The sequence below is a fragment of the Pinus tabuliformis genome, chromosome 8 (assembly GCF_031772625.1).
Source record: "Pinus tabuliformis cultivar Carrire ecotype Pingquan chromosome 8, CPIR1, whole genome shotgun sequence".
NCBI lineage: Eukaryota > Viridiplantae > Streptophyta > Pinopsida > Pinales > Pinaceae > Pinus > Pinus tabuliformis.
In genome coordinates, this window is record NC_142294.1 from 330736153 (window position 1) to 330748471 (window position 12319).

Consider the following 12319-nt stretch of genomic DNA (forward strand, 5'->3'; position numbering starts at 1 on the left):
CCATGACCTTGGTATTATTTTTCCTTTATTAACCTTTATTACGTGAACTTTTAACATGGGGTTGTTACAAACCCCTCCCCCTTAGGGGAACAAATATGCCAACTTCCATCTTTCTTAGGTACTAGCAGTAATGAAGAGACCCACTCACTATCGGAAATATGATAGATAAAACTGGCATCCAAGAGTTTTTGTACTTCTACCTTCACAATATCTCTTAGATCCAGATTCATTCGCCTTTGGGGTTGTCAAACAGGTCGGGTTCCTTCCTGAATATAGATATCATGTGTACAAGTTTCAGGAGGAATACCCTTCATATCTTCATAGCCCCATGCAAAGGCACTAAGATGGTTTTTCAAAAAATTCACAGGCTGCTCCTGCTGAGGTGAGTCCAAATTTGAACTAATATGCAAGGATTTACCAGGGCTAATCTCAATAAGAGTAGTATAAAGCTCAGGAGTACTCAAGGGAGTGGTCAAATGTAGCAGTAAAAAAGAAAGAGAATCATGATTATCTTGAAAATCAGGCTCAATGGCTCAAAATTAGGAATAGTGTCTAGATTATTCAGGAAATTTTGAATTTCATCTTCTTGTGAAGACCCAGTATAATGATGGATAAGGGAAATGGGTTGAGTCTCCTCATCACTGCTTTGATCCGACCATAAAGTATCTCGAAGGTCTTGAATGGATCTGGCAGGGGGGTGTAAGGTAACTTTCTTCCTAGAATCTCCATGCAAAATATACCTATCACCGGAATGACATCCAATATATGCATCGGGTGTAACAAGCCATGGTCAACCCAAGATCAAGGGATGTCCTCATACTGGGTTCTTTGGCTGAAGCACAATGAAATTAGCAGGATATTCCCAAGAATCTAATGAGATGATCACATCATCCAATACTCCTTCTAACTTAATTTTATATATATCTGCTAATTCAAGCATAGTGGGAGTAGGTTGAAGATGAGATAACCGAAGTTGATCCATGGTTTGCTTATTCATGACATTAATGGCTGCCCCAAGTCTATAAGAACATTAGAGACAAGGACATTATCAATCTGAAATGAGACAACAGGGCTTTCAGGATCAATATATTTTTCCATAGACACACATCCCATCATCAACTCTACTACCCTACCAACAAATTGAATGGTTTGGGGTTCCAATCTCTTCCTCCTGGGTTTCTTGAGACAGAGTTCCTTAATAATCTTGGTACAAATAGGGATCTAATTGATGGCTTGAAGAAAATATATCTTAATGAAAATATCTTGAAGCTCTGATGCCAAGCTAGTCTCAGAAATAGGCTCACTTCTTTCCACTACTAGCCTCTCTGGGAAGGGCAACTGGTTGGAAGAAGATGGAAAGGATTTTGAGGGTAAGGGCTACTTAGTGACAACTTTCAAAGAATGGTTAAGAGTTTCCTCTTCTCCTTTCTCTTCAACATTCACTCTAGGTTGCTTCTGATTTTTTGATGTTACAGTCCTTCCTGATCTTAATTGAATATCATGAACCCCAACTGGAATAGACTGGTACTTGAATGGTAAAGGTGGGTTTGTTACATAGATCATTTACACTACTTTATTATTATTAGGATTGAGCATAGGTTGAGCAGGCAATTGAAGAGGTCGAAAAGGTGGAGGTAAAGGCAACGGTGGAGTAGACTGACTCGGAAGTTAAGGCATTGAGTAAGGTGTATGCGTAGATGGATATGACTGCATGGGTGGCTGGTAGGAATATGGAGAATGAGTTGGTCCTCTCTAACCTTGTTGCCATGGTTGAGTAGGTTTCCCATGCTAATATTGATTCCCATACTGCAACTACTGATTAGTGTTAGGATAAGAATATGCATGTGAATTATAACCAAAATAGTGTGGAGAAAATATAAGAGCCATACCTACACCTACTTGAGGCCGATTCCTTCTTGCTGCCATACCATACAAGTATTCATCTTCTGTTTGTCCCCCTATAAATACAGCTTTAAGTCCTAGTATAGAGGGACATTTTTCTGTGACATGGTCTTCTGCACAAATAGCACACTTATTAGTTTCTTTCAAATTAAGAGGACATTCTTTAGGAGGATTCTTGTCTCCACATTTACGACAAAAAATACATAATGACTCTTGTCCCTTCATGAGTTTTTGCTGAAATTTTAAAGAGTCCAACTGTTTGGTAACAACATTCATTATATCAATTTTCATGTTTTTGATTTTATTTTCTAGTCCAATAATCATAGCATCAATATATTTAGTTTTTCTATTTCTATTTCGAGTTCCTCTACCAAATCTATATTGATTTCATGAAAATTTTCTGCATATATCACAAATTTGTTCGAAAGTTTGCTAAGAAATATCACCTTGTCCTAACATATTTAAATTACTTCTAGCATTATCAGTAAGTCCTCCTAAGAACAAGGTTATAATAGTACTGGGATCAAGCTTAAGTTTCGACCTTTGTAAAATATATAGAAATCTTTCTAGATAATCTTGAAGAGTTTCATCATCATCCTGTATGATTGTACAAATCTCATCCTGCATGTCCCAAGTTTTGCAATATTACTGATATTTAGACAAAAACACTCTCTTCGTCTAATCCCAAGAGGTTATAGTGTTTCCTCCTAACCCCATAAAGCAGTGTAGAGTTGAGTCCTTGAGAGTAACAGGAAATAATCTTAAGTTCTGAGCATCATTTGAATAATCATAACTTCTACACAAAATATCAAAATCAAATAGAAAAGAGTCAGGATCTTCATGAACTTTACCATGGAAATGGGGAAGAGTTGATGGTGGAATATTCTTCATTTGTGCCACAGTATCATGATCCACAATTAGAAACACAAAATCAGATTGTTCCCCACTTACCTGGTTTTCACCAGTCCCTTCCACATGATCTTCATGGTCCGCCATTGTTTACCTTTCACTTAAACCACTCTCAATAGGCTAAACCACACCTGAGTTGTTGTCACCAAAATCCAAGGAGACCCAATACGATAATTGTTCTTAGAATTCTTTTGGCCCTTAGTGGGCTTCGAACCCTTACCTTTTCTAGGCATTGATTTCAAAAAAGAAAGAAAAACAACTTCTAATGAAAAATGTTGTGATAAATCAATTAACACCAGTAAAATTCCTTCAAAGAAGCTTTTCCAAACAATAATACAAAAATAAAGGAAAAATTACCTCTATTGTATAATCAGAAAGTTCTTACCAAATCAAATCGCCTCCCCGACAATGGCACCAAAATGTTGCTTGCAGGAATTACACTTAAGCAAACTCCTCAACAATTAATTTGTCAACCCAAGGGATCTGTAAACTTAGAGATGAAGTACAGGCAGTTCCAAAGATGCTATGAATCTTTCTAATATAAATGCCTACTTCCTTTAAAGAAAACATCATAGAATGAAATAAAAAAGAGAGAAAAGGCAACTTGAACCATCAAAATAATCTAAGACTAGAACAAGGAAGAATGCATTTGCAAGAGGGAATTAAAGATAAAGGGAAATCACTCTAGCTAATTATTATTTAACTACTGATTGTGTGTTTTTCTTTAGCAGAGACACTTAGCAGTCACATCCGATGGGCCCCTAAACCTGCTCCTTTAGAAATTTCCTTCTTGCACGAATCTATCTTGTACTATCGCAGTTTACTGGCACTAGTGCAGGAACAGAGATTTATGCGAAAGGTATAAATGGTGTCTTTACTAAACACTTTTTACTTCCCACAAGGCTTGAACATTTCCAGGTTCAAATCACTCAGATCCCATGGCAAGAAACTAATTCTTGCATTGGATCAGAGCTTCTTGCACTTAGCATTTAATTCTTAAAATGACTGCTTAATTATTGCAAGTGCTATTATACTATTAAATCAAATTGCAGACATAAAAAGTGAAAGTTTCTAATCTTGATAGAGTGCAGGAATAAAGAAACAATCCACATAGATTTATCTTGTCATAATAATTTAATGAAAGAAATAAGATTGCGGCAAGTAGACTAAGAAGGCTTGCTGTATCACACCAACGTGCATTGGTGCAAGTTCATTTCTCCTGCTTGGACCAGGTGGGGAAAACCAATCAAACAAAATTGCAGAAAAGGAGATACCACACCAACGTGCACTGATGCAGGGTTATTTCTCTTGCTTGGACCAGGTGGAGGAAAACCAATCTGAAATCAAGTGCAGGAAAGGAAATTTTATCTACTTCACACAATGGATCTTCTTTCACTCAAACGGGAATGCATGTGCTTAAAATTAAATCACACTTGAAAATTTAAACACAAATTATAGGAAATAGGAAATGGGGTAAACGTGCTGGGTTGGCTGGGCTCTAGCCAACCAATGCATTTCCCCTTTAAATAAAAACGCTGCTCAATACTTTAATAAATTCATTAGCTCAAATACAGAAATGTGATTTGTAAAACATGAGGTGGAGCTCCCTTTTATGTTGGAAATAATACTGAGAGGGGGGGGTGAATCAGTATTATCAAGTTCTTTTAACAAATCTTCCTTATTTATACTTTGAATTTTGCATATCAGTACCATAAAATAATGAGCATGAACAAGAAAATCAGATAGTCACACCAAAGAACACCAGATGTAAGGTGGAAACCCAATGTGGGTGAAAACCACCTGCTGCAATATGTCTCTATCTTCTTTCAAATTAGAAACTCCTTTTACAATGATTTTGTACTGGTGCAGTCCTTTACCAGTACACAGACTGCAACCTGTAGAGAGCTACAACTCTCTCTCGTTTTCCAGTCTTTCCTGGAAGGGAGCTACAACCCCCTACTTCTTTTCTTACAAGGACCACTTTTCATAAAGCATCAAATGATCATCAAGTACATGTAAATTACACAGTCAACTGCAGTAACCAGATCAACAATAACAGAACTAACCCAGAACACCTTATCAGAAGAAAAATTCAATCAACAGAATATCTTAAGACAGATACGCAGTTTTTCTTTCTGTGGCCTGCGTCGGTATGCACTTCACCTTCTGCTTCCCTGCGTATACTCGCAGAGAGCCTTCTGCTGCACCGCGTACCCACGCAATGCTTCTTCAATCGCGTTGCGTACTGTTACTGTAGGTATGCACCTAGAGACACTATCGCGCCGCGTACTGTTGCTGTAGGTACGCACCCAGAGACATTATCGCGCCGCGTACTGTAACTGAAGCCACGCACTCAAAGATACTATCGCGTCGCGTACTTTTACTGTGCGTACACACCTGAACCTTTTTCGCACTGCGTACCCACGCAGTTCTCCTTCTTCTTCTCTGCGTACCCACGCAGCTCTCCTGTTTCTGATCTGCGTACCCACGCACCTGTATCGTTAATCACCTGCGTACTTCTGATTAGGGCCGAATTGGCAGTCCACTAGTGTAGCACAGTTAGTCAGATGCCCAAATCTGATCATGCGCTCGAGAGATCACCCTTCACAGATTCGCTTTCAACCTCACTTACATATAGATCAAGCTTTTAAGACAATAACCCAATATTTCAGATCTTAAGATATTCAATTGCAAAGATACTTAGCCAAGTGATCTCCTTTGCTTTATATAGGCAACCTCCTCCTAAATTAATGGATCAATACCATAGATAACCAATACCAGGGACCCAAAAACATGGGGCTCAATAATAATAATAATATAAAATAATACCACGGGCCAAAACCATAGAGTCAAGAGCGGCAGGCTAAATACCACGGGCTAAACATAGGAAACCCCACGTGAACGCGCTTCTCTGCCTTGAAGTAAGTGAAACTGGGGGTACGCACCTCCTGAACGGGTGACCTGTGTGTCTGGCTGCGGTCCCTTCACGGTGTACCTACGGGTACGCATCTTTTGAACTGTTCTCCTGCATACTTCTTAATTTTCAACATATTGAGAGCCTTGCCACGGGTGTTGCCATCAAGTACAACATCTGTAACATAGAGCCATACCAGAAACATAATGCCAACAATCTCCCCCTTTTGACTTGATGGCAACCTCAAAAACTTCAGCTTCATTCTCCCCCTTTGACATCAAGGGCAAAGGGTTATGCTCCCCCTAAGAACATGCTCCCCCTGAATATGAACCGGATCTGCAAAGAAGAACCATAATCCACCAGACACCATAAATGACCATGAAAGAGATAGAGACATATTGCAGCTATATTCAGACCAGCTTCCATGATCTCCTTCTGTACATCCTCCATAATGCCAACAATGCATTATATGCTCCCCCTGAATCTGTGCCGCACCCCAGCACATGTACGCATATACCCCAGATGAACCATGCGTACAACCATCAATCAGAAGAGTTTCAACAATAAGATGATGCATCAACAACCCCCAGCTTTTGCCTGAGGTATTCAAAAGCCTCCCTAGGCAATGGTTTGGTGAGAATATCAGCAACTTGTTCCTTAGAAGGAACATACTCCAACTTGACCTTATGTTCAAGCACTTGTTCCCGGAGAAAATGATACTTGATTGGTATGTGCTTGGTTTTTGAATGCATGACAGGATTCTTTGAGATGCTGATTGCACTTGTGTTATCACATAAGATGGGGATAGGTGGTGTACAAGTAATTTGAAAGTCCTGCAAAGTCTGCATCATCCAAAGGAGTTGAGTGCAGCAAGATGCAGCAGCAACATATTCCGCTTCGGCTGTAGACAAGGCAATCGAACTCTGTTTCTTGCTGAACCAGGATACTAGTCTGGAACCCATAAAGAACGCACCACCACTTGTGCTTTTCCTGTCATCCACGCTTCCGGCCCAATCTGCATCTGTATAAGCATGAAGTGTGAGATCTATATCTCTAGGATACCATAAGCCATAATTTTGAGTCCCTTGAAGATATTTGAAAATTCTCTTCACTGCCTGAAGATGAGTCTCCTTCGGATTTGCCTAAAATCTTCCAACTATTCCAACTGCATGCATGATGTCCAGTCGGGTACCTGTCAGATAAAGTAAACTTTCAATCATAGATCTGTAGGTTGGTTGATGCACTGCTGTAGATTCATCATTTGCACTGAGGCTACATCCTGTGACCATGGGTGTACATACTGGTTTTGCATCTTCCATGCCATATTTCTTCAAAATCTGCTTGAGATACTTGGTTTGAGACAAAAAGATCCCTCCTTCTTTTTGTTGGATTTGCAAACCAAGAAAATATGTCAGTTCTCCCAGCAAGGACATTTCGAATTCTTTCTGCATCACCAAGGCAAATCTTTGACTCATAGCTTCTTCATTGCTGCCAAAGATAATGTCATCTACATACACAACAAGTATTAGCAATTTGTCATTTTCAACTTTTATATAAAGATTGCTATCTGCTGATCCTTTTGAAAAACCTTGTTGATGAAGATATTTGTCCAAACGATAGTACCAAGCCCTTGGAGCATGTTTGAGACCATAGAGAGCCTTTTCAATCTGCATACAAGATTTGGATCATTTCCAAGAATGAACCCATCTGGCTGCTCAATGTATACTTCTTCTTCCAAGTCTCCATTCAGAAAGGCTGACTTCACGTCCATTTGAAATACTTTGAAGTTTTTAAAGCTTGAGAGAGCAAGGAACATTCGAATGGCCTCAAGTCTTGCAACAGGAGCAAAGGTTTCTTCAAAGTCTATTCCTTCTTGCTGCACATACCCTTTACAAACCAGTCTGGCCTTGTTTCTAATTACTTCTCCATTTTCATTCAATTTATTTTTGAAGACCCATTTTGTTCCGATAACATTCTTATCCTTTGGTCTAGGGACTAGCTCCCAAGTGTTGTTCTTTTCAATCTGTTCAAGTTCTTCATCCATTGCTTTCACCCAACATTCATCTTTGCATGCCTATTTCACATTTTGTGGTTCAGTGGAAGATAGTAATGCCAAATAGCTTGAGGCTTCTGCAATTGTTCTTCTTGTTTGTACACCTGCTTCTTTCTGCCCCACAATCTGAGATTCTGGATGATTGTTCTGAGCATATCTGGATGGAGTCTTCTCTTCTATTCTTGTCTGCTCCTCTGGTTCTTCTTGAGGTTCTTCTTCTTCATCATTCTGTCTTTGAGGGTAGCCTTCATCTTCTTCGATGTCTTCATGATGTACTTTCTTAGGAATGTATCCCTTCTCATCAACCACTACATCAATGCTGTCAACAATTCTGCCAAATCTCTTATTGTAGCACTTGTATGCTTTGCTATGAGGAGAATAACCAAGAAGAATGCCTTCATCTGCTCTAGCTTCAAGTTTGCCAAGTTGCTCATCAGTATTCTTAATATAACATTTGCTCCCAAAGATTTTGAAGTGCTTTACCGAAGGAGTCTCACCACACCAGAGCTCATGAGGGGTTTGAGTGTTGTTTACCCGGACATTTGTTTTGTTGAGAATAACAACCGCAGCATGTGCAGCTTCACCCCGGAAAGTTGCGGGAGTTCCCAATTCATCAAGCATAGCACGAACCATTTGTTGGACTGTTCTGTTCATTCTTTCCACAACTCCATTTTGCTGAGGAGTTCTAGCTGTAGAGAATTCTCTTCTTATCCCATGTTCTTCACAGAAATCGAAAAATTCATTTGAGGTAAACTCCCCACCTCTGTCGGATCTGAGGCACTTAATTTTGTGTCCTGATTCATTTTCAACCAAGGCTTTGAAGGATTTGAATTTTTCGAATGCTTCATCTTTGTGCTTCATAAGTCCTAACCAAAAAAACCTGGAGAAGTCGTCAATGAATAATATCAAGTATTCTTCTCCTCGAGGTGTCATTTTCCTGAATGGACCACATGTATCTATATGAACTAGCTCAAGAGGCATGCTAGCTGATCCTTCCTTCTCTGGAAAGTTAGTTCTGGTTTGCTTTCCAAACTGACATGATTTGCATATGGTGTTGTCTGGAATTTTGATATCTGGAAGATCGCGAACTGCCTGATATTTGCATGCTTTCCTTATTTGTGAAAAGCTTAGATGCCCCAACCTCCGATGCCATAACCAGTGTTCATCATCCTTGCTCAGATAGCATTGTTGTTGTCCTTCTTCAAATATGTATAGATTATTTGGAGTTCTTTTACCTTTGATAACTGTTTTACCTGTATCAAGATCACAAACAAGACATGCATTTGATCTGAATATCACCTCGGTTCTTTGATCACACATCTGGCTGACACTTAGAAGATTATGTTTCAATCCATCAACATACAAAACATTTCCAGCTTTGAAATTTTCTTTTAACTGAGCAGTGCCTTTTCCTTTTATAGTTGCAGGAGTATCATTTCCAAAAGAAACTTTCTTTCCTTTTTCTAGAGCAGAATATGATTCAAGTTTTTCTTTATCACCTGTCATATGCTTCGAACATCCACTGTCAATGTACCATAGATTTTCCTGTCCCTCTGCATAAAATGCTATCCCACATCTTTCTGGTTGTGGTTCCTTTATTCTCCATGTTTTGGTGCTTGAGGCTTGTTCCTTTGTCTGCTGAAACCTGCTCCTGCATTCATAATCTTCATGACCAAAGTTATTGCAAATAGAACATTCAACTTCATTTTCAAGAACCGAAAAGTTGTTATAGGTCCTTTTTGTAATCCCCGTCATACTTCTTTGTTTTTGAGCTTCTCTAGACATGATCGTTTTATATGCAACACATTGAGCTGCTTTGTGACCAAAGTTATGGCAAGAAAAGCATTGTCCATTGAAGAAACTTCTGCGGTTATCAAATCTACCGGCCAAATGATTGTAATTTCTATTGTCATCCATTCTTGAACCAAATTGAGAAGATTTTACCTGTGGCTAGTTGTAGCTTTTGTTCACCCTTAAGACGGATTGCCCCTGATAGTCTCTATTTGCAATTCGTCCCTGCTTTACCTGATGGTCTCCATTGTGCTTTTGCTCATTTCTTCTTGCTGCATCAAGATAAGTTTTTGAGGTGGATGCTTGAGAAGTTTCTCCATTATAGCCCAGACCTGTCTTGTTTAGTGGAGAACGCTGTACATTGATAATCTCATCCAAAGTTTTAGATCCTTTGACAAACTTAAGATTAATAACTTTTGTTTTCTCAATCTCTTTTATAAGACCAAAAATTTCACCTTCTAATTTTTCAAGATGTTTTTCCTTTTCATCGATTTGAAATTGTAGAGTATCAATGATCATATTCTTTTCTTCTATACATCTCTTGAGTCTAGTAATTTCTTCATAAAGGCTATCCACATCTATAGCATCCATATAATCATCATCTTCAAATGCCATTAACAATTTATATTCATTACCTCGTTCATCTTCATCACTATTTGATAGACCATCACTATCTTCATGAGTGTAGTAGCTTTTCTCATTTGCACTCTGTTTCTTGTTCCATCTAGCAGGTTCCTTTCCTTTATCCTTATAAGGAAATTTTGCAGCATAATGACCTACTCTTCCACAAGAAAAGCATTTAAAAGGTAACTTACCTCTGTACCTTCCAGAACCCCTTTGAAGATTTCTGACGAAATTTGATTCTTCTTCTTCTTCTTCTGGCACGTGACTTGCTTCATAATAATCTCCTTTGCCTGAAGCCTTGAAAGCAACTTCTCTTCTGTCTGAAGGACCTCCCTTTCTCATTTCATAAGCAGTTAGAATTCCGTGAAGCTGAGACATAGTAAGAATTCGTAGATTTTCCTTTTCTTCTATTGCAGACACTTTAGATTCAAACTTGGGGGACAATGATCTTAGAACTTTTTCAACCACAATAGCCTCTTTTATTTCTTCACCCAAATTTTTCATGCAATTAACAATCTCATCTACCCGAAGAAAATAGTTAGCCACACTTTCATCATTATACATCCTGAGATTCTCATACTGAATCCTGAGAGTTTGAAGTTTAGCACGCTTTACCTGTTCATCTCCTTCGTAGCTCAAGACAATCTTGTCCCATATTTCTTTTGTGGATTTATATTGCATAACCTTTACGAATTCTGTTTGAGATAACCATCCCAGCAAAGTATTTACTGCTTTAGCATTTGTTTCATATTTCTTCTTTTCGGCCGCATCTGTAGGAGTAGCTGAAGGAAAAGTGTAGCCTGTATCTATGATATCCCAAACTTCTGTACCAAGAGATTGAAGATAGGCAGTAACTCTTACCTTCCAATAATTGAAGTTTGTCCCATCAAAAATTGGTGGCCTGATTGATGCTTCCCTCTCGTAGTTGCTCATGATGAATGATCTTCCTTCAAGCGATCAAGCTTCTCCGAAGGACCTGCTCTGATACCAATTGTTGGAAATAATACTGAGAGGGGGGGTGAATCAGTATTATCAAGTTCTTTTAACAAATCTTCCTTATTTATACTTTGAATTATTTTTTCATATCAGTACCATAAAATAATGAGCATGAACAAGAAAAATAGATAGTCACACCAAAGAACACCAGATGTAAGGTGGAAACCCAATGTGGGTGAAAACCACCTGCTGCAATATGTCTCTATCTTCTTTCAAATTAGAAACTCCTTTTACAATGATTTTGTACTGGTGAAGTCCTTTACCAATACACAGGCTGCAACCTACAGAGAGCTACAACTCTCTCTCGTTTTCTAGTCTTTCCTGGAAGGGAGCTACAACCCCCTACTTCTTTTCTTACAAGGACCACTTTTCATAAAGCATCAAATGATCATCAAGTACATGTAAATTACACAGTCAACTGCAGTAACCAGATCAACAATAACAGAACTAACCCAGAACACCTTATCAGAAGAAAAATTCAATCAACAGAAGATCTTAAGACAGATACGCAGTTTTTCTTTCTGTGGCCTGCGTCGGTACGCACTTCACCTTCTGCTTCCCTGCGTATACCCGCAGAGAGCCTTCTGCTGCACCGCGTACCCACACACTGCTTCTTCAATCGTGCTGCGTACTGTTACTGTAGGTATGCACCCAGAGACACTATCGCGCCGCGTACTGTTGTTGTAGGTACGCACCCAGAGACACTATCACGCCGCGTACTGTTACTGAAGCCACGCACTCAAGGATACTATCGTGCTGCATACTTTTGATGTGCGTACGCACCTGAACCTTTGTCGCACTGCGTACCCACACAGTTCTCCTTCTTCTGCTCTGCGTACCCACGCAGCTCTCCTGTTTCTGCTCTGCGTACCCACGCACCTGTATCGTTAATCACCTGCGTACTTCTGATTAGGGCCGAATTGGCAGTCCACCAGTGTAGCACAGTTAGTCAGATGCCCAGATCTGATCATGCGCTCGAGAGATCACCCTTCACAGATTCGCTTTCAACCTCACTTACATATAGATCAAGCTTTTAAGACAATAACCCAATATTTCAGATCTTAAGATATTCAATTGCAAAGATACTTAGCCAAGTGATCTCCTTTGCTTTATATAGGCAACCTCCTCCT